A 23,953-nucleotide genomic window follows, 5' to 3' on the forward strand; every position below is an offset into this window, starting at 1 on the left:
TTTTTTTTTCATTTCATATGAAGCTAGATGTGCCTGAAGTTTTCTCTGTTGGAAGACTTTTAACTACAAATTCAATTTACTTGATACAGGGCTATTCAGGTTATTTACTTCTTCACTGAGTTTTTGTAGTTTGTGTCTTTCAAGGAATTTCTCCATTTCATTTAAGTTATTAAAAAATGTTGGCATACATTTTTTTTTTTCTTGATGTAGGGTCTTGCTTTGTCACCCAGGCTGGAGGGCAGTGGTGCAAATATGGCTCACTGCAGCCTCAACATTCTGGGCTCAAGTGATCCTCTCATCTCAGCCTCCCAAGTGACTGGGATTACAGGCATGCAACACCACACCCAGCTAATTTTTGTACTTTTTGTGTAGACAAGGTTTCAACATGTTGCCCAGACTGGTCTCAAATGCCTGAGCTCTAGCAATCCTCCCACCTCAGCCTGCCAAAGTGCTGGGATTACAGGGGTAAGCCACCCTGCCTGGCTTACATGCCCCTTTTAAATAATTTTTCCTCCCCGTAAATGACGAGTTGATGGGTGCAGCACACCAACAAGGCACAAGTATACATATGTAACAAACCTGCACGTTATGCACATGTACCCTACAACTTACAGTATAATAATAATAAATAAATTTAAAAAAAAAAATAAAAAAAAAATAAAAAATAAATAATTTTTCCTTATTATCATTTTAGTATTCATAGAATCTGTAATGATTTACCCTCTTACATTTTCAAATATTGGTATTTGTGTTTTGACTTTTTTTCTTAAATTGGTCTGGTTACAAGTTTTATCAATATCTTCTCACTGGGCTATTTTTTAATTTTCTCAAATTTTCTCTGTGTTTTGTTGTTTTATATTTCATTGATTTCTGCTCTTACCTTTATTAATGCTTTTATTTTACTTAACTCTGGGTTAATTTGTTCTTTTCTAAGTTTCTTAAGGTAAACTACAAATTTACTGATTTAAAACCTGTTTTCTTTTCTAATATAGGCATTTCAGTGCTATAAATTTCTCCCTATATCCTGTTTTATCAGTATCCCATACAGTTTTAGATTCTATATTTTTATTTTTATTCAGTTCAAAATACTTCAATTTTCCTTTTTTTTTGTCTTTTTTTAAACCAATAAATAGGCCAGAAATGCTAATTTAAATTTCCAAACATTAGGAGATTTAGAAGAGTAAGAGATATTCCTCTTACTCTAATTCGATACCATTGTGGAATTAAATTAACATGGTTTACATGAATTTAATTCTTTAAATGTGTTAAGACTTATTTTATGACCCTCCCATCAAATGAAGAATTTTAAAGGAATAGGGTTCTGCTTATTTTTATTTCCTGACATACTGTTACTTGTTATAGCCATTCTATCTGCCAAAAACATGCAGAAAAAAGGCACACAAATCAATTGGAAAAAAATACATAAATACTAACTATAATGAGACCCCACAATTTGGTCCCAGTGTAATTGTGTAATGTCCAAGTTTCCTATATTCTCTTAAAACTTTCCCAACATTATTGACACTAATAATTCACTTTGTAGTAACCTGATCATTTAAAAAATTTATTCTAGATGTTCCTATATTCCATTTTTTACTCAAGCACTATACACAATCAACAACAAATAGTTCAAAATAAATGAAACACCAGACCCCTCCCTTACTGTAAAACCCTAAGGTGAAGTCTGCGTAAGAAAGCTATTATGATAGTGCCATTTTCTGAGAGAAAAGAAAGGCATGTACACAGGGGCTATGTGAGATAATTCAGGAGGTCATCATATTGAACCAATTCTAAAAGTCCTCTCTTTCTATTAAGGAACATTCAGCTAGACTAGTTGAAATCTGAAAACAATCTTTCAGAATCCTGAGATAACTATAGTCATCATTGATCTTGGTAAGGCAGCTCCTGACAAATTAGCACTTCTATAACTGGGTTACTTTCCAATAGAGTTGTTATTTGCATTAAGAATTCAGTATACACTTCAGCTTTACTATTGAAGCTGGCAATATGTCAACCTTATAAACTTCAGCACAGTCACTTCTCCTGAAGGGGACAGCACAGTTTGGGAGATGGCACTGTTGACATATATAAAAATTAGAATGGAACAAGTAATGCTGCATGAATCGATTTTCAATATTTATCACTTTGATTATTGGAGCAAAAAGGGATCAACACTAAAACAACACCTACTATAAACCTGCTTTCAACTTTGTCTCTCTTTACTCTCCTAAGCAGTGTTTATCCATATTTGAAAAATAATATTACTGCCAAATGCTCATCTGTTGATTGCATTACTACATACAATCCTATATTTAGACTCTGTCAAGGTTTCCCTGCCATGTGTGTTTTTTCAGTTTTCTCTTAGATGTGTTTATCCAAACCAAGGGCATCATTCACATAAGCTTACACTTCAGTCTCTATCTCATCATGCCAACTTTGCTGCAGTTTCTTAATCTGATTGTAATTTTCAGGAAGTAAATAAATAATGGATTTACCACACATATAGGCTAGCCAAAAAAAAAAAAATGACATTGGATTTGTCTTCACACAAACTGTATACTTTGAAACTACTGACATAAGATAATCATGAAATATTGTGTACACAGGGATTTGAGCCTGCTGTGTCTTCTGGGAATGCTTGATCTGTGGGCTCATTCCAGAGCTGGGGGAGCCATGGTTTCAGCAGGATTCTAACCACAGTCAGAGTGCATTGGAAACTTGACGCTCTTGCTTCCCTGTCAAATTCACACACACACACACACACACACACACACACACACGGGCGCTCATCTAAATAAGCCATACAACGTTTATAGGGTGGTTGGTTCAAAATAAAAGCATGTATTTCAGTACCTCTTGGACCTTTCAATGAGATAATCATGTCCATGTTTTATAGCCCTTTCAGCACACTTCTGTAAAGTTATGTGAACATCGTACAAGATAAAATTCTTTGTGTTCTGTATAATTGATTGACTACTTCAACCTGACACCCTCACTTATGGCTTTTACATATTTCTGATTTGTTCATTCTCAAGAATACATTGCCAGCACTAAGGACAAAGATATGGCTTTAAAAAATACCAAATATGAATCTGTTCAAATTATCTGGAAGGAAACACACATAATACCAGAATCTTAAAAATTCCTGTTACAATGTTAAAACTGAGAAGAGTATTTGAGAACCGTCCTGATAAATTTCTCTAACTGTATAGTGTGGATGGTATCCTGGTTAATTTCTCATGTTAACATGACTTTATCAATCTTATCAATTTTGCCCTCTCACTGTCATCTTTGCATTGCCTATCACAAGTTATTAATTTATTATGTATTAATTTATAAATATATACATAATTATTATAAATAAAACTGAAACCTGTATAGTTTATCCAGGCAATGGCTCTTTCAAAACTTCTGAATTTTAGTCTTCAAATTTTTTTTGCAATTAGGAATGTTTAAGTGATTGGAAATAAAAGACTATCCTGGTATGACTGTCAGTGATAAATGCTATAGTTATGGCATACGTTTTGTAATAGGACTGCCAATTTTCATTGTATTAACTACAACCTATTTTAATCTATTTTAATAATGTTGAACATATTTATCACTTAAGAATCTACATGAAAAAACCTGGATCCTGAGCAAGATGGCCGAACAGAAATAGCTCCAGCCTCCAGCTCCCAGTGTGAGCGACACAGAAGACGGGTGATTTCTGCATGTTCAACTGAGGTACTGGGTTCATCTCACTGGGGAGTGCCGGACAATTGGTGCTGGTCAACCAGCGAGAGCTGAAGCAGGGTGAGGCAACAGCTCACCTGGGAAGTGCAAGGGGGAAGGGAATCCCTTTTCCTAGCCAAGGGAAACTGAGACACACAACACCTGGAAAATCAGGTAACTCCCACCCTAATACTGAGCTTTACCAAGGGTCTTAGCAAACGGCACACCAGATTATATCCCACACCTGGCCCGGAGGGTCCCACACCCACAGAGCCTCCCTCATTGCAAGCACAGCAGTCTGAGATCTAACTGCAAGGTGGCAGCAATGCTGGGGGAGGGGCGCCCACCATTGCTGAGGCTTAAGTAGGTAAACAAAGCTGCTGGGAAGCTCGGACTGGGTGGAGCCCACCACAGCTCAAGGAGGCCTGCCTGCCTCTATAGACTCTACCTCTGGGGACAGGGCATAGCTAAACAAAAAGCAGCAGAAACCTCTGCAGATGTAAATGACCCTGTCTGACAGCTTTGAAGAGAGTAGTGGGTCTCCCAGCACAGAGGTTAAGATCTGAGAACAGACCGACTGCATGCTCAAGTGGGTCCCTGACCCTTGAGTAACCTAACTGGGAGACATCCCCCACTAGGTGCAGACCTACACCTCACACCTCACACGGCGGGGTACACCTCTGAGACGAAGTTTCCAGAGCAAGAATCAGACAGCAACACTTGCTGTTCAGCAATATTCTATCTTCTGCAGCCTCTGCTGCTGATAACCAGGCAAACAGGGTCTGGAGTGGACCTTAAGCAAACTCCAACAGACCTACAGCTGAAGGTCCTGACTGTTAGAAGGAAAACTAATAAACAGAAAGGACACCCACACCAAAACCCCATCAGTACGTCACCATTATCAAAGACCAAAGGCAGATAAAACCACAAAGATGGGGAAAAAGCAGGGCAGAAAAGCTAGAAATTCAAAAAATCAGAGCACATCTCCCCCCCAAAGGAACGCAGCTCATCACCAGCAATGGATCAAAGCTGGACGGAGAATGACTTTGACGAGTTGAGAGAAGAAGGCTTTGGTCGATCAAACTTCTCAGAGCTAAAGGAGGAACTACATACCCAGCGCAAAGAAACAAAAAATCTTGAAAAAAGAATAGAAGAATGGAAAACTAGAATAATCAATGCAGAGAAGGCCACAAATAAACTGATAGAGATGAAAACCATGACACGAGAATTACGTGACAAATGCACAAGCTTCAGTAACCGACTTGATCAACTAGAAGAAAGAGTATCAATGATTGAAGATCAAATGAATGAAATGAAGTGAGAAGAGAAGTGCAGAGAAAAAAGAGGAAAAAGAAATGAACAAAGCCTCCAAGAAATATGGGATTATGTGAAAACACCAAATCTACGTCTGATTGGTGTACCTGAAAGTGATGGGGCGAACAGAACCAACTTGGAAAACACTCTGCAGGATATTATCCAGGAGAACTCCCCCAACCTAGCAAGGCAGGCCAACATTCAAATTCAGGAAATACAGAGAATGCCACAAAGATACTCCTGAAGAAGAGCAACTCCAAGACACATAATTCTCAGATTCACCAAAGTTGAAATGAAGGAAAAAATGTTAAGGGCAGCCAGAGAGAAAGGTTGGGTTACCCACAAAGGGAAGCCCATCAGACTAACAGCAGATCTCTTGGCAGAAACTCTCCAAGCCAGAAGAGAGTGGGGGCCAATATTCAACATTCTTAAAGAAAAGAATTTTAAACTGAACAATGAGATCACTTGGATACGAGAAGGGGAACATTACACACCGGGGCCTATTGTGGGGAGGGGAGAGGGGAGGGATGGCATTGGTAGTTATACCTGATGTAAATGACGAGTTGATGGGTGCTGACGAGTTGATGGGTGCAGCACACCAACATGGCACATGTACACATATGTAACAAACCTGCATGTTGTGCACATGTACCCTAGAACTTAAAGTATAATAATAAAAAAAATTTTTTTAAACCTTCAAAGTCTTAAACTAAAAAAAAAGAATCTACATTAAATAAAATATATTTTATGTTTAAATAATAAAATATATTTTATGTTGTATAAATATATATCTGCTGTATAAATATAAATGTATATGTTGTTTAAATTATATCTATGTTGTGTGTATATATACAATGTAGATAACTTTACCTTGACATTCTAATACATTACTGAAATAATGGTAACCTAAATATTTCATGATTTGACTATATCTCATTAAAGAAACCACATGGACCTAATTTTCAAGCATTACTCATTCTAGGAATGCTCTACAGAAACAGAGGCATGAGTGCATAAAAACTGGCATATTCTGATTATAAATATATGGATATCTTGCAGCAGCAAAATGTTCATAACCATTATTCTGAACAGAAGAAATGGCTAAGGAAAATGTGGCGTCCTTCACATTCACCAAAAACACTGACACATCTATAGTTTTTGACATAGAGATCTCAAGACCTATAGGACCTCAGGAGATTGTACAACATATATTACTACCAAAATGTCAAATCTAAAGCTCATTTACAATAAAATTAATTGGTTATGATCAATATATCTTATATAGAAAGATTAATGATTGATAGATACTTGTATTAGCATAGAAATTTTTTCCCTAATATAGGGCAGATGATTAAACATATTTCCTCTGGAAAGCATGGGGAAAATGTTAAAATACATCTGTCATAAATAATTTTATATTCTTCTATATTGCTAAGCTTTCTTAAAATGAAGTGGTTACTCTTGGTAGTAATTTATGGCTGGAGCTCTTTGATCTTAAACTAAAAAAGGGAAAATTAGGGAAGCAGGATTAAAAGTTGAAACACATTTTAGCTTTAGTGTGTCGAGAGCTCAAAAGGTGAAAAGCACTTAAATTTATCAGTTGTGTATTGACTAAGTAATCTCAAAGGAGATCCTTAAGCAAGGAGTTCACCGTTCTGACTTTTGGATTTATACTTTACCCAACTTCATCAACTTTTCCCCAAATTCTCAACCGTACAATGCATGTAGGCCTCTATTAAGATGTATGAGAAACTTCTTTGCATGTGTTGTGGAAATAATCATACTAAACCTTAATAACTATATTTGCTTGTATATTCAATTATGTAGCACATAGAATAGAAAAGCATGAAGGTATCCCATTAATTCCCTCTCTGCAAAACAAGAGACATGTTCAAGTGATCTGTCAAAGAAAGTATAAAGAATTGAGTACCAAAATACATGAATATGTAGGGACAATACTGCAATCTTTAAGACTTGAGATTGTTCAGCATGTTTTTATAACAGAGAAAAAAGTGTAAGAGAATTTAAGAATATGCATAGAAAAAACATAAATGTGTTAAAATAAAAATACTTGAGTAACTACTCACGACACAATTTGCTAAAAAGGCCTGTGCTAAAGAGAGAACGTACTTGATCTATTATGAGGGCATCGATCAATAAGCACCATGTAATACACAATCATACTTGAGACTTTTTTATGTATTAACCAATATTTTGACTAGTTTGATGAGGTTTTTTTTACTTTCTATCGAAGAATAATATACATGTAGAAAAGTGCATCCACTAAAATTGTAAAGCTCAATGTATTTGCATAATGCAAACACAGCAAGTACTCAACACACAGATCAAGAAATAAAAATTACATGCATTCTAGAAACCAGCCAGGTGTCTTATATCTATGATTATCTCAGGCATGCCATCAAGAGAAGAAAATTTCCTATATAACTTACCTTGCTGCAACAACGAGAAAAAGATTAATTCAAGTCAATACTTAATAATTCAATTAGAAGCAGAAATATAATGTAGTATGACCACAAAGATCTTATGAACCATGGAGTCTCTATTCTGAAACCCCAATAATTAAACAGATGAGGAAACTCTGTTAATATTTTGGTACACCTGGATTTCACTACAATAAATTTTGATCCAATATGAAATTGCCAAAAATTCTCTTAAATTCTACATTTTTCCATAAAAGCAGAAGAGAGTTAAAATTAAAACAGAAATGATAGATTCAATAGTGTAGGTGACATGGTGAGGGTCTCAATGAGGAAAAGGACATATCAAAATGTCCTTCAATAAGCTTCTGAAAAGATATACACAACAACCTAAAGACCTAGCAAAAAGCACATGACATATGAATTTCAAAAGATAATGGTTTAGCTACTCACCCCTATTCTCTGAAGTGGAGGATCAGACTCCAGGCCTTCTATCTCAGCAAAACATGAAAGAGAAAAAAAAGCAAACATAATCTTAGAAAATACTCCACAGTAAAAATAACAAAGCACGAAACGTGGTTGCATTGTCATTATTTAATAAAGGCATGCCATATTTCCTTCTTTCAGCATAACACTAATGAGATTTGCAGACATATCACAGTTGCTTGACCCTTAATTCAATCTTCTAAAGTTTTTCATTTGTTACTTAAGAACATCTTTCCTATATGTAAGTATCTATCTACAATTAAAGCAAGTCTTGGGTGACTAAGCATACTAAAGAGCATACTGACTCCTAAGACAGGATGCTACTGCCCTCTCAGGAGAGATAGAAAAGGCATGCTCACAGGGGTACTCTGTTGTCACTGAGGGATCCCCAAATAGAGCCAGGCTCTGAGAGTCTTATTTGTCCTAGTGGAGGGCTGCACATCTGGACCTCAGATTGACATCTGGAATGAGTCCCTCAGCATCCTCAGACAATTATTCTCATCATCGATCCAAACAAGCGCCCTCCCAACAAATAAGCATTTCCACAGCCAGGCTTATTTTGTGCATGGTTATCTAATGCATCATCAGTGAGAACAGTAAATGTAGACATTTGTTTAGTATCTGAATGATGGAACTCTCATATACATAGCATGAAAAAACATATGACTGAATTGTTCCAATAAAATTAGATTAAAATCTGGCCAGGCACGGTGGCTCATGCCTGTAATCCCAGGACTTTGAGAGGCCAAGGCGGGTGGTCACAAGGTCAGGAGTTCAAGACCAGCCTGGCCAAGATGGTGAAACCCCGTCTCTACTGAAATACAAAAATTAGCTGCATGTGGTGGCACCCACCTGTAATCCCAGCTACTCAGGAGGCTGAGGCAGGAGAACTGCTTGAACCCAGGAGGCGGAGGTTGCAGCGAGCTAAAATCATGCCACTGCACTCTAGCCTGGGCAACAGAGCGAGACTATATCTCAAAAAAAAAAAAAAAATCTATTGGGGAACTTTATAAAAACTCTTTAATCAACTAAAAGTTTAAGGAGTAAGTGAGGTAGCAGAATAAATATATGGTATTATTACGGTACTAATATGTATAGAAACATCTATGTTATGAATATGCTAGATAAAGATTCAAAAAAACAATAGTTAGAACATGTGAATTTCACTACGAGATTATTTTCACCCAACATGAATAGTGAAAAAAGGAAATATGTCAGTGATTCTCCACCATTGTTTAGGTCATTTCAAAAAGAGATTTAAAGAGAAGAAACAATAATGAGGAATCTTTGAGCAAGGTAGGGACACCCCTGGGGAAATATATCTACCAAAAGAATAATCTCTTTTCAGCCTCTGAAATAATGAACTGGCAGTCCTTGACGTTCTGAAATCATTGTCCGCAGAACACACAAAGAATTTCAAAACTACCAAAGTGGCTGCTCACCTCTTTTCCCTGAAGTTTCCTTGAAGTTGTTTGAGCTTTTAACCTGCAGCAAAATATCACATAGAAAATAAATCAGATCAGAGAATGCTCCTAATTAATAAAAAATAAAGCACAAGATTGGTTTCATTATAATTTCTTATCATACAGGCATCTCAGCACTCTAATCCTTGCTACAAACATCAGCATTGTTTGATCTCATTACCTTTGTCATTTCATTTATAAATTTCTTTCCTCCTTGAATTCTTTACTTTGAAAATAGCCAATTTCCTCTCTACCAAGCTATCCAAGCGACACAGCAGTTGTATCTTGAATGGGAAATGCTAAAGTTGTAGTCTACCAATAAAGATTTTATGAAAATACACTGTGATGTGAAAAATGAAAGACACAAGATAGTGGTATTGTGAGATAATTGAAGAGTTCACCAACTGGGCCTGCTCTGAATGTGTTACTCATCCTGTTGCAATAGAATAGATGGCCATTCATTCAGCCACACCTCAGCATCTCAGATACTTGTGCTTATCCTTGATTCAGACAAGTCTACTACCAATAAGTAAACACTCCTCACACCACACTGAGGCTCCTAACAATGTATCTTCTACATTCAGCTTATAGCGGAAAACAGCACAGGCGGATGTCTGACTTGACTTTAGTGAAACTGGCTTTCACGACAACTCCAGAAGCTTCTCAGAACCCTTTGGTCTAAGCAAAATGTGAAGTGATATTGCAGTGGGATGGCTGTCAATGCTGATATATTTACTTAATATGATAAAAATAAAATGTCAGGCGTTAACTCTGAAGATTATATCATTTAACAGATTATTAATGTATGTTAGGATCCATTTGACAGCAGCATACAACATGATATTCCTTCCATGTGACAGGTGTATATTCCCTATCCAGGGTAGAAGACTAGCATACAAATGTCACTAATATTGTGACGAAGTAGAAATAAGACAACTAAACACAGGAGGAGGAAAGAAAAGGAAGAAAACCAAAAGCACTCATGGGTACCCTCCCATGTACCCAGCACGCACTGTTCAGCCACATATACCCACCCACGCTCCTGAAGGCCCAGCACAGACAGCATTGTGTTTAAATCCCTGATCTACCATAAAGCTCATGTTGCAAGAGCAGTAGGGGAGCGTTAAAGAACATCCCCCAAACTCATAAATCAGAAGTAAAAGATTAACTAGGAAAACACAGAACTAGCAGAATGAAGAGAGGTACAAAAGTAAACACTCCAACAAAAATAACAACTCTCCTAAGTATGAATAAATAAATAAATAGGCAAGCAAAGACTACACCGTGACCAAAGAGCACAGCAAATATAAAGAAAACACAAACACAATAAACATCAGTCATAGCTACACACACACACACGTGTGAGTGGACTCCACACACCTACTAGAAGAAAAATATTGTCAGCAGGCTCACAAAATAAAACGTAATATGTTTTCTATGAGAGATGCATCTAAAACAAATGGATTCTAAAAGACTGAAAATAAAGGGATGGGTGAAAGTATATCAGGCACATGAAAACAAAAAGAGATCAGGAGTAGTGATTCTTATATCACACAATGTATTCAAGTCCCACAATGTTAACCAAGGCAAAGAAGAACACATTTTTTATGCTAAAAGATATAATACACATGGAGATTTGACCCTTATGGAGACTTATATACCAAATAACATAATAACCACCTTTATGAATAAAAAACTACATGAGATGTATGAGTTGTAAGGAGACAAGACATAGAAGATCCTATAATAGAAAATGATAATACACCATTATCAGAAAAAGACAGATCAAGTGGGCAAAAATAGCAACATAAAAATAGGGTAGATTTTATGGCTATATATTAAACTTGACTGATAATGGAAGATATGTATTGTTCTTAAGTGCCCAAGGCATAGTCACAAAAAACTGATTGTATATTAGGTTGGAAAGAAAAATTAGTAATTCAAGAAATATTAAAAACATCACAATGCAAAAAAATAGACTTTATTAGCAATAACATAAAGGCTCTTTCACCAAGAAATTTAAAAAATATCCTATTAACTCCTGATTAAAAGGAAAAATATAAACAGAAAATACGTATGTTTAAATAATATGTAAATACATATTTTTATACATATCTTTGTATGCAGATATGTATTTACATATTATTTAAAATTATACAGCAAATGAGAATCTGTAATATGCATTTAAAGGCAGTTCTAGAGGAAAATTCATTGCACTAAACATTTTTGTTATTTTTAAAAATGAAAAAGTAGGTGAATGAAAGAATTCAATTTTCATCTTAAAACACTAAAAAAGAGCAAAAATGAAAGTATAAGAAAGAAATAAGGATCAAAGCAGAAATTAATGAAGATAATATGTTAAAAACCATAGATGTAATTAATAATTGAGAAGTCTGTGGTTTTAAAAAATATTAACTACATAGGCACTCTACTAGCTAACTTTATCAAAAAAGGGAGAAAATACATATACACAAAATAATGCTTCATGAGCACTTGAATGTAATGTGCATTCTGCTATTGCTGGGTGTCGTGGTCTACATACGCCAGGGGAGTCAAGTTGGTTAACAGTTTTCTTACATCCACCCTTACTGATTATCTTATCCATGTTCAATCACGTACTGAGAAACCACTGAAATTTCAAACTGTCATTGGGAATGGTCAAATGTTTCATTTCATTTCAAAAGCCTATGTTGGAAACGTAACCCTCAATGCAACGGTGTTTAAGGAGGCAACATTTAAAAGGTGATTAGGCTGTGAGAGCTCTGCCCTCATCAATGGATTAATGCTGTTATTTCAGGAGTGGGTTCCTATAAAAGAAGATATTTGTCTCATCCATACTGTCTCTTTGCCCTTCTGTCATAGGATGACACAGCTAGAAGGCCCTCACCATATGCCAGCCCCTTGATCTTTCCAGCCTCCCGAAATGTGAGCCAATAAATTTCCACTCATTACAAATACCCAGTCTGCAGCATTCTGTTACATCAGAGCAAAAGGGACTGACACAGAAAACTGGTAACATAAATGCAGTATCTTTTGTATCTAGATATCCAGTTGTCCTAGCAACATTTGTTGAAAAAACTGTTCTTTCCCATCACAGAGAGGACAACGTCCAGATAACATGCCTTCTTGGGGTGCAGGAATCATATGGTTCAAAAGCCGGTGTAGGAATCCAGGATGCTAAAGCCCCTATTTCAATATGAGAGAAGTGTAGGTCTCACACTGTGTGAATCAAAAGCATTGTTCAAATCTTGTTGACTAAAAGTAACTGGTCAAGTAAACAGCAATATCCAGAGTGATCTGGGAAGACACCATTCAGCAGAACTCAAGAATGCGCAGATCTGCTTGGTATTTTTCAGGATCTGAGTCTCTGATAAGGATGAAATGAGATAGAACACTTCGCCACTGATTTTAAAGATTTTAGAAAGGTTAGAAATCTTTTGTAAACCAGCACAGTGATCAAATACATCATAGAAAAAAAAAGCTGGATTTTATTCGGGGGCAAAGGGATATTAAACCTGGAGATTTTATACAGCCTGGGAATCTCTGCCTTTTAATTTAATTTACTCTATTCACATGTAATTTTATTATTGACATAGTTGAGTTTATGATGTCATTCTTCTCCTCTATGTCTCATATGTTTTTGTTCCTCTATTCCTCTTTACTTCTTTGTTTTTCATGAAGTAATTATTTTATAATTTAGCATTTAAACTTCCTTAATAATTTTTTTCACTATATTTTTTGAACTTTTTCAGTGGTTGCTCTAGGGTTTACTGCATATATCTTAACTCACCCAAATAGGTTTCTAATTTACACTAGATTAATTTCAGTCATACACATAAATGTTACACCTGTATAGCCCTATTTCCCTTTTTGCCATCTTTTGTGGTATTATTATAAATATTACATTTACTGATGCTATAAGCCAAGCAAGACATTGTAATAAATATTAATCTACCATCCGTACTCATTTCCTTAGTCCTGTATTGCTTTGCATCCACCTATCTTCTTTGGCAAATATATTACACTTTTATATGTAATAGACTCCAAAATACATTATATACATATTATTTTATAGCATTTATTTTAAAATCACTTAATAGAACAATTACATTTCTACTGTCTTTTATATTTATATAATTACCTTTACAAGCATTTTGCTTCTTTATGTTGATTTGAAAAACTACCTAGGGTCACTTGCTTTCAGCTTGAAGAACTTCAAGTATTTAGAGAACTCTTTTAAGGGGGTTTTGACAGCAGTATACTCTCCAACTTTTTTTTTTTAATTGAAGAAGTCTTTATTTTGTTTTCATTTTTGAAAGACAGCTTTGCCAGGTACAGAATTCTTAGATGACAGGTTTTTTTTTCCTTTGAGCATTTTTAATATGTTATCACTTTGTTTCTGGCCTCCATTGCTTTTGCTGAAGTCAGCTGTTAATCTTCCTGGGGTTCCCTTGTAAGGAACAAATCATTTTTCTCACACTGCTTTCAAGACTTTCTTCTTGTTTTTGACTTTCGGAAATCTTACTGTGATGTTTCCATTTGTCAGTCTTCGCATTTATTCATTGGAATTCATTGAGCTTCCTGGATATGTAGGTTATTGTTTTTCCACAAATATGGGAAGTTTTCAGCCATTGTTTCCTTCAATACTTTTTCTGATCCTTTGTATCTCCCCTGTCTCTCTGGTACTCCCATATGTGTATGCTGGTATGCTTAACGATGTTCCACATTCTCTGAGACTCTCTTTGTTTTTCTTTATTCTTTATGTTCTCTGTTCTTTTGAACATAATCTCTATTGTTCTATCTTCAAGTTTACTTCTTGTTTCTTCTGCCAGTTCAAATCTACTATTGAGCCCTCTAATAAACTTTTAAATTTTAGTTATTGTACTTTTCAACTCCAGAATTTTCATTTGGTTCTTTTTAATAATTTATATCTTTTTATTGGTATTCACTATTTTGTGTGACACACCTTCCTTTACTTTTTTTTTTTGAGACAGAATCTCACTTTGTCACCCATGCTGGAGTGCAGTGGTGTGATCTCAGCTCACTGCAGCCACTGCCTCCTGTGTTCAAGTGATTCTTGTGCCTCAGCCTCCTGAGTAGCTGGGACTACAAGCATGAGCAACCATGTCCAGCTAATTTTTCTATTTTTAGTAGAGACAGGGTCTCGCCATGTTGGCCAGGTGGGTCTGGAACTTCAGCCAGTGAACAGTGCTGCTATGAACATTCATGTACATGTATTCATTTGAACATTTGTATTCAATTCTTTTGAGTGTGTACCTAGGGCTAATATTGTTGGGTTATATGGTAATTTTATGTATAACTTTTTGAGGAACTGCCAAAATGTTTTCCACTAAATCAGGAGGAAAAAAATTGATAAATGGTCTTCTAGAGGCTAATAGAAAGAGGTGAGAGAAACTGTATCCCAAATATATTTCTTTAGCTTAAGCTCAAACTAGAATACTCCAGCAAAGATAAGGGCCAGCCAGTCTAGTATTCATGTCATCTCATGTCATCAAGACAACATAAGGTCTTATTGTTGAAACAAGCCATGGAACCCCACAATCATATATTCACTTTGCCTGAAAACACCTACCAGAATGGCATCCTTAAATCCTGGTTGAAAGTTCACAGGAGACCAAACAGATATCTGGGTGTGTCAGCTGTGCTGGTGTCAACAAGCCAAAGAATAGTCTTCCTCAATCATCCTTATCTAAGAGGAGGAGGATGAGACAGTAGATCAAGATGACAAATATTACTTCCTGTATGTATGGCTTATGCATGCTATTTCTTAATGAAGAGAGATGATTAGCACTGGAAAAAATGATCCATTAGATAGGCTATGGGCCATTTATTCATCAAACAGAATAAAGACTTAAGTATACAGGTCTCTTGAATTTGGAGAATATCTCAGGTAGTTTAATGCAGAAATAAGACCTTCAATTGATCACCCTTGTTTACATATTCAAGGAAGCCATATCGATAACAATTGGCATTATAATGTTGCTTGCACTCCATCATATAATGATCATACTGGAGCCAGGTGAAACTCAAATTTTAGAAAACAGACATCATACTACTCATAATTGTATTTAATTTAATGAATGATGGGACATGTATATATCACAATTAGAACATGTAGCCATAATGCCATAGTCTTCATGTTGTGAGTCATCACCAATAAACCACAAACATCGTAAAAACATAGCAACCTGACATATATAAATTAGAAGTTAATATGTTAACTTCTATATTTAGACCAAATGAGTATCACATCTTACAGATGATACCAATAATCAGAACACTTGTCAACATTGTATCAATGCAATTTTAGTAAAAAAGAAAGTTTCCCTCTTGCAGATCCTGTCAAGTATGCTAGTCACTCATTGAGAAGAAGAATGCATAATGATAATCACGTTGCCTGAAGGAATGGCCCTGACTGTCATTCATATAAGTGTCCATAAAGGTCTTATTTACCATTGGCATTATTCACAGCACACACTTTCATCATAACAAAAATGAAGCCAAACATACTTGGGAGAGAAAAGTCAGGCACCAGGTTGCTCATCAGTTTATCCAATTTCAAGTTTCATGGGCAAACACATATTATTGAAACTCACATTTTTACCCCAACTGCAAGGACCCTTCAGTCATAGATTCATCTATGATCAAAACATATCCTCGCTCTGTTAAAATATGATACTAACATTGCAGAAAACTTTGTCTGTATATTTAGACCACAATAATTGCAGTGCATGAGCAAACTTCCAATGTATCATATTTCTCAACCTGAAAACAATCAATCGTAGGGAAAAAGTAAGGATTTTCTCATGAAGATTGCATTACATGTGTCAGTCAATCATTGAGAAGAAAACCCTATCGTGATACTCATGTTGTCTGAATGAATAAATCTAGTTATTATAGAGCTCAGTCTTCACTAGTTCAATTACCTATTTGGAATTTTTCAGTCAGCAAAGGTAGCCTCTCACCTCCACTCAATAGAATAGTGCCAGTAGGACTTACCAAATCTTCCAATAAGAGAAAAAGAACAAGGGTCTTAGTGCCAAATATCCAAGCAAATTAGGAATTATAGGAAATTTAACACTTAAAGAATCAGAATTTATAGTTTACTTAGAAGCACACAGATAGAAGTGTGCAAAACAAGTTTCACAGAAAGATTCCATTGCCAGAATCCCAAAATAAAATCCCCAATGGAAGGAAACTAAGAAATCCAAACTTCTTGTCTCACAGTTGTTACCTAGGCTGGGCCTCAGCATAATCCATCTGAGCTTAATTTTTACATCATCATTTCTCTTCAAGATAACATCTCATCACTGACACAGCCCACGGCACTCATATGCATATGCACACTTAGATCAAATATGCTTACCAGAGATGGTTTCCTTAAACACTGGTGGTAAAGTGGACTGGATGCCACATTTTCAGTGCCAGGCAGTTGAGCGGTGTCAGTTTCTCCCTGAACAACAGAGTAAAGGGTTTTCTTCCTCCACAGTCTTTTCTGTAAAAGACAAGAGCAGGCTACAGTCAAAGGGTGGGATTACATCTCTTATATGTGCATGACTCCTAATCACTGTTCCTAATTTCTACAAGACTGAGATGTGTGATACTCCAAATATGACCCATTACTTAAGCTGTGGTAGGCCACGGATTCCCTGGGTACAGTAAGGGCCAAGCACATAGGTATCATGTCTTTTGACAACCTGGTAAGGGATGATTTCCCTGCAGAAATAAAAACTTCTTATCCTCTTCATATCAGTAACAATTGGCATCATGCATAGTGTATGCCTTTCTTTATACTGAATCTAATGACACCTGAGTGAGACTCAGGATAAGGAAATGAGATTTCAGACTACCTGTATTGTATTCAATTTCAATCAAGGGTAACCTACAGCTGAATATCAAGCCATTCCCTAAAATTGTCAAAAGTCTTTCAGTTGTGAGTAGTGCCTCAATGATCCACAAACATCATAACACCATACACAGCAACCCAAAAAATAAAATAATAGAAATGGATTGTCTATTTGTGCAATCACTAGAGTTGATTGCAATGAATTACTAAATGTCTCATCTTTAAATCAAAGTACGTTCAGGCAAATAAAAAAAGGAGTTTTAATGAGGACCCCATTAGATCAGTCGCTTATCGGAAAGAATAGATCACTGCTCACTAATTTTGTATGAACAGGTAAATGTAATCATTTTGAAGGCCAATGTTCAATATTCAAATGGTCCACTTGGAATTTTTTTAATTATGAAAGACAGAACTCATATATATATAATCCATGGAATGACACACCCCTTGCTGGATGAACATTCTGAAGCACACCATGAGGAAAAAATCAATCAAGATATTATCTCTAATAATGTATGAGTATTAAGAATAAAGACAAGATAAAAGAATTTTAAAAGTTCCTTTAGAAGTAGATAGAGGCAAATGATGCAAGATTCCCCAAAGGGTTTCTTCCTACCAAGCTCAAAATGGAATACCCCATACCCCCCAAATCTAATGACTTCTCATACCTTCTTGCAAGGATTGGCACTACTTTTGAGCCTTAGCTTAATCCTATTGAGCATGATTTTTACATTATTATGTCTCCTGAAGATACTCTTGATTCATATATTTACGTTGTCTTGTAAACACTTACCAGAATAGCATCCTTAAACAACGGTTGCAGGGACACAGGATGAGTTAAATTCACTGCAGCATGCCTGTGTGGTAGCACTTGCCTCTGTGGCAACACCAGAGGATGCTCTTCTGAGCAGTCTTTACCTACAGGCATAGGAACGGGACCATACTTCAAAATCAGACATAAATTGTTCCTGTGTGTATGGCTTACACAGGCTATTTCTTAGTGGAGAGATACGGTCCAAACTACCATAAAAAGACATATTACTAAGGCTCTAGACGATTGACTTATCAACATCATAAGGGCAAGGTATGCCAGGTTTTTGACACTGAATAATCTGCAATATTACCATATATCATACTACAGAGATGGCAAACAGGACCGAACATATTCCAACAGTATTTTAATACAATTTCAGTAAAAAGTGAACATTTTTTGAAAGAATTCCATCAAGTAGGCCAGTCACTCATTGAAAATAAAAACCCACAGTGAGACCCATGACTCTGAATTTGTGAACCCAATCATTTCAAAGTCCATATTAGGAATAAGTGTCACCATTTCTAACATGTGTTTTCATTATTCTGAAAATAGTGGGGTCACATGTGTGAAAGGAAAATAAAAACTTGGGACCCCAATGTACTACGCCAAAAGAAAAAAAAATTAAGCTGAAAGCTGAGTCACGCAAGAATTTCCTTTTGTTCTCAAGCAGATAGCTACAGATTAAAGGTTGAAGATCTCCATAGGTAGCTACTCTATGTTCACCTTATCTTATGTACAGTGATGATTTACTGAGTGTGAGATGAATACATTATTGACTATTCCGCTACCTGCTCCTTTTGTCTTGGAACATATGGATTATCATACCCTCCCTTTTTCCCCTCCAGCCCACTTTCCCCTTTAAACACTGAAGCCCTCAAAATCACCTCTGGAGAAAGACATAGACCCCAGATGGTTTCTGTGATTTGGGGTTTATTTCTTCTGAGCGTGTCCTTAACCTTGTCAAAATAACTTCTAAATAACCTTCTAAATCTCAGATACGTTTTGGTTTACACATGATAGGAACTGAAATTTGGGTATGAATTTGGTGATCAAATTACTAAATTTTTAAGTTTCATAGGCAAAGTGCATACTGATTCTCACATTCTCCTCTCCATTACCGTGGTCTCCTCCATTACCATGATCTCCTCCATTACCGTGGTCTCCTCCATTACCGTGGTCTCCTCCATTACCGTGGTCTCACAGTTACAGCAAGTTCATCAGTAACTCAAAACAGTGAAACACTGTTAGAGCCCCACAAGAATAATATAGAAAAACATTTTGTCTAGTCATGTATCTACAGCCAAAGGTATATTAAGTACTGGACTAGGTAACAGTGAATTTAAAAAATCTTCAATATTGAATTGTATGAAGTTCAAATAAAAAGTAAAGATTTTGTCATGAGGATTATATCATAAAGGAAAACTCGTATTGAAATTCAGATTACCTGAAAGTGTAAAACTAATTCCCTCAGGTGGGAGTCTTCCGTAGCTCAATGTTCTATGTAGAATATACACGTCAGTAAAGGAAGCTACTATTCTTTTATAATAGAATGGCACATCTCTTGGCAGCATGTCTTACTGAAACACATAGTAAGAGAAAAAGCCAAAGAATGAGACCCGAATATACCATAGTATTAGACATTACAGATCACTGAAACAAAGCTTACAGGCTGAGAATTTTTTGTTCATTTATAGGTATACTGACACAGTTGGGCAAACAAGTTACCCATAAAGACTTTGTTATTTCAAGTTCAAAAGAAAATTCCCCTTGAAGGAAAATAAGCCGTCACTATTATCTGTTCCAGCACTGTCATCTAGGCAGGCTGAACCTCAGCATAATCCTATTGAGTGTAATTTTAAGTCATTATTTCTCACCAAGACATTAGAAGGTTTCATTATTGATGAAAGACATGGTACTCCCCATGCACACTTGAGAAGGCTTCCCGAAACTCTGATGCTAGGATGCATTGGTGTCAAGAGCATTTTCATTACAGGACACCTGGGTGCTGTCAACTGTCCCAGTCGCAACAGGCCAAAGAGTGCTCTTCTTCCATATCATCAACTAAGGGGCAGATGTAGAGCAAATGTCAAAGGGAGAACTACATCTCACCTGTGTATATGAGTCATGCATGGTTTCTGTTAATTGAGCAATATTGACAATACTTTAAAAAGACCCATTATAAAGGTTTTAGTCCACTGGTTCACAAAATATAATACAGACAAATCATACAGGTCTCTTGGCTTTGGAGAAGCAATTCAGTGGTTTTAAGCAGAAACAAGAACATCACATTGATAATCGCTTTATATATTCAAGGAAGCTGTATCAGTAACAATTGGCATGGTTTATTGTATATGAACTTTCATAAAATACAGACACTCGGGAAGCCACATGAATCTCAGGATCTAGAAATCAGTTATCAGGGCACATGGAGTTGTACGCATTTACATGCATCTTGGCCAAAATGCCCAGTTTTCATATTGTGAACCCTCATCAAATATTCCACAAACATCACAAAATGGAATAACATAAATATTATAATAGGTAGAGGTGAAGACCAGGCACAGGGGCTCAAGCCTGTAATCCCAGCACTTTGGGAGGCTGAGGTGGGCAGATCACGAGGTCAGGAGTTCAAAAACAGCCTGACCAACATGTCGAAACCCCATCTCTACTAAAAATACCAAAAAAATTAGCCAGGAATGGTAGCACTTGCCTGTAATCCTAGCTACTCAGGAGGCTGAGGCAGGAGAATTGCTTGAACCCATGAGGCAGAGGTTACAATGAGCCGAGATCATGCCGCTGCACTCCAGCCTGGGCAACAGAATGAGACTCCGTCTCAAAAACATAATAATAGGTAGAGGTGGATCTATGTCTACTCTTACATGTAGAGGAAAAGAATATTACATTGTCTCATCATTATCTCAGTAAAATTTCAATAAAAAGACATGTTTTAATCACAAGGAAGCCATAAAGAATGTCAAGTCACTTACTGAGGAGGAGAATGTACACTGGGAACTAGGACACATGTTGCCGCTTTGGTGAACCTACTCATCTCAGAGGCCCTTTCAGGACCAACTGGAAGCATTCGCAGCCTGTATTTCCATTATACTGAAAATGATGAAGTCACATGATATTTGGGGTTTCTATTCAGATACTAGTTTGCCCATCAATTTATTCAGTTCTCTGTTTCACAGGCAAAGCAAATTACTGATGTTACGTATTTGTATCCACTGGCATGATCCTTCTGTTACGAAAAGTTTACCAGTGAGTAAACTGGCCATACCATTATAATATCTTAAAATTTTTAAGGTAAAATAAGAAAAAAATTGGTGTAGTTGTATGTATGTACCCAAGTGAACATTACATGTTAGATTGGGCATTATTAATCAAGTGAAACAGAAAATAAAATGTTCTCAACTTTCAATCCCATCAAATTCAGGTAAAAAGTAAAGATTCTGTCATAGCATCATATCAGATAGGTCAGTCACTCTCTGAGAATAAAATCCATACTGAGATTCAGATTTTTTAAATGAGTAAACATAATAGCCTTAAGAGTGAATCATCACTAGCCCAGCGGTCTATCTTGAACGTATGTGTGATGAAGGCAGTCACTCTGCTTTCATTAATGGGATGATGCATCTCTCGTAACACTGAAAGATACAATGAAAGATATAATGAGAGAAGAAGAACCAAGGAATGAGTTCCAAATGTCTCATACTATTAGGAATTATAAATAACGGAAACAATGCTTAAAGGATGAAAATGTGTTGTTTACCCAGAAATGCATACACAGGGTTTGGCAAAGCAAGTTTGCCACAATGGTGTCGTTTTCTCAAGCTCCAAAATTATTCACCTAAAAGAAACAAGGATTTCTAACTTCTTGTCTCAGGTTTTTCACTTATGTTAAGTCTCCACATAATCCTATTGAACATAATTTTTATGTCATCTTCCCTGTTGAAGACAATATAACATCTCAATATTGACCCAAGCCAGGGGGTTAATCTATGGAGTCATCTCCCCACAAAGGCAGAATCATAGATATTAGCATGTTTATCAGAGATAGATTAATGTTCTGCAGTGGATTGGAGTTGCTACATATTCAGTACTGGATACCTGGATGGTATAAATTGCCCTGGGTGCAGCAGGCCAAGTGGTGCTCTTCCTTTGCTCTCATCTGAAAGGAGTAGGCCAGGTGTCAAAAAGGAAAACATTGTTTCGCATAGTTATATGGCTCACGCACGGTTTTCCTTAGTGGAGCAAAATAGTCAGTACCTCAGAAATAGCCCGTTATGTAGTCTACAGACCACAGATTCACCAAACACAAGAAGGACAACATATACAGGTTTCTTGACTTTGGAGAATCACTGGTGTGGTGCCATGCAGAGCTGGGATGATGGTACTGCTGATCCCTTCTCTAGGTAATTGAGATGGCCATATCAGAAACAATCGCCATGGTCACTTGCCAATTCACACTCATAACATGAAACTTCTAAAGCCACATAAAACTCAGCCTCCAGAAATCAGATATCACGCTGCTCAGAATTGTATTCATTACTTATCATCGCTTTTACTTGCTTACTTTGAATTTAATTTTAATTTTCCCCCTAGCTTCCCAATTGGAAAGATTATTTATTTAGATCTTTGTTCTTTTTAATATACATTCAGTGGTATAAATTTCCCAGTAGGCATTGCCTTTGTTGCATTCCTAAATTTTTGATAAGTTGTGCTTTCAATTCCATTTAGTTTGAAATATTTTAAAAATTTATCTTGAGATTTCTGTGACCTTCAGTTATTTTGGAGTCTGTTGTTTAACCTCCAAGTATTTTCATGTTTTTCAGCTATCTTTTTTTTAGTGATTTTTTTTCTTTTACTTTCATTTCCTGGTAGTCTGAGAACACACTTCGTATGATTTCTAATCTTTTAAATTTGCTGAGGTGCATTTTCTAGCCCAGAATGTGGTCTATTCTGCTGAATGTTCTGTGTGTGTGAGAAAATGTGTCATCTGCTGTTACTGGGTAAAGTGGTCCATAGATGTCAGTTACATATCGTTGATTGAATCAAGTTTTTGATCATGGCTGATCATGTTATGCCCGTACTGATTTTCTGCTTGCTGAACCTGTGCATTTCTGATAGAGGGATGTCAATGCCTCCAACTCTCAGAGTGAATTTATCTATTTCTCTTTGCAGTTCCATCAGATTTAGCTTCATGTACTGTGATGCTCTGTTGTTCAGTGTGTACACACTAAGGATTGTTATGTCTTCTTAGAAAACTGATCCCTTTGTCATTAAGGAATGCCCCTTTTGATCTCTGATAATATTCCTTGTTCTAAAGTCGGTTGTGTCTGAAATTAATATGGCTATTTCACTTTATTTTGATTAATGTTAGCATGGGATATCTTTCTCCATTCCTTTACTATGAATATATTTGTGCCTTTATAAAGTGGATTTCCTTACTTTTTTCTGTAGAGATGAGGTCTCATTCTGTCAACCAGGCTAGAGTGCAGTGGTGTGATCATAGCTCACTATAGTCCCAAAATCCTGGGCTCAGGTGACACTCCGCCTCAGCCTCCTAAGGACCACAGGTGCACACCACCATGCCCAGCTATTTAAAATGCATTTCTCACAGACAACATATAGTTGGGTCTTGTTTTTAATCCACTGACAATCTCTGTCTTTTAAGTGCTGTTTAAAGTGATTATTGATATAGTTAGATTAATATATTCAGTATTTGTTATTGTTTTCTATTTATCAACCTTGCAATTTGTTACTTTTTTGGTCTTCCACTCCTTTTCTCCTCTCCCTGGTTTTAATTGAGCATTGTATAAGATTCTGCTTTTCCATACAAAAAATTAGCCGGGCG

General features: G+C 36.3%; 1 long non-coding RNA gene, 5 other non-coding genes and 1 pseudogene across 6 annotated transcripts in view; all 7 read right to left on the reverse strand.

The window, feature by feature from the left end:
* LOC112627531 overlaps positions 1–20,158 on the reverse strand; it is a 62,879-nt gene extending 42,721 nt beyond the window's left edge. Inside the window, exons 1-7 of the long non-coding RNA XR_003120187.1 lie at positions 19,971–20,158; positions 19,541–19,673; positions 18,076–18,200; positions 16,803–16,931; positions 15,009–15,125; positions 9,395–9,437; positions 7,920–7,957 (exon numbers count right to left, since the gene is read on the reverse strand). This is a non-coding gene — a long non-coding RNA (uncharacterized LOC112627531). The remainder of the gene's footprint in view (positions 1–7,919; positions 7,958–9,394; positions 9,438–15,008; positions 15,126–16,802; positions 16,932–18,075; positions 18,201–19,540; positions 19,674–19,970) is intronic.
* On the reverse strand, positions 1,828–1,891 carry LOC112628211. The gene has a single exon (XR_003120374.1). It is a non-coding gene; the product is annotated as a small nucleolar RNA SNORD109A (small nucleolar RNA).
* Positions 8,397–8,463, reverse strand: LOC112628209. The gene has a single exon (XR_003120372.1). It is a non-coding gene; the product is annotated as a small nucleolar RNA SNORD109A (small nucleolar RNA).
* LOC112628139 lies at positions 16,678–16,753 on the reverse strand (annotated as a pseudogene).
* On the reverse strand, positions 17,978–18,055 carry LOC112628141. The gene has a single exon (XR_003120320.1). It is a non-coding gene; the product is annotated as a small nucleolar RNA SNORD115 (small nucleolar RNA).
* Positions 19,921–20,000, reverse strand: LOC112628140. Its single transcript, XR_003120319.1, has one exon. It is a non-coding gene; the product is annotated as a small nucleolar RNA SNORD115 (small nucleolar RNA).
* Positions 20,159–21,998: 1,840 nt separating the features above from the next.
* LOC112628138 lies at positions 21,999–22,079 on the reverse strand. Its single transcript, XR_003120318.1, has one exon. It is a non-coding gene; the product is annotated as a small nucleolar RNA SNORD115 (small nucleolar RNA).
* Between the last annotated feature and the right edge of the window lie 1,874 nt (positions 22,080–23,953).

The sequence above is a fragment of the Theropithecus gelada genome, chromosome 7a (genome assembly GCF_003255815.1).
Source record: "Theropithecus gelada isolate Dixy chromosome 7a, Tgel_1.0, whole genome shotgun sequence".
Classification (NCBI taxonomy): domain Eukaryota; kingdom Metazoa; phylum Chordata; class Mammalia; order Primates; family Cercopithecidae; genus Theropithecus; species Theropithecus gelada.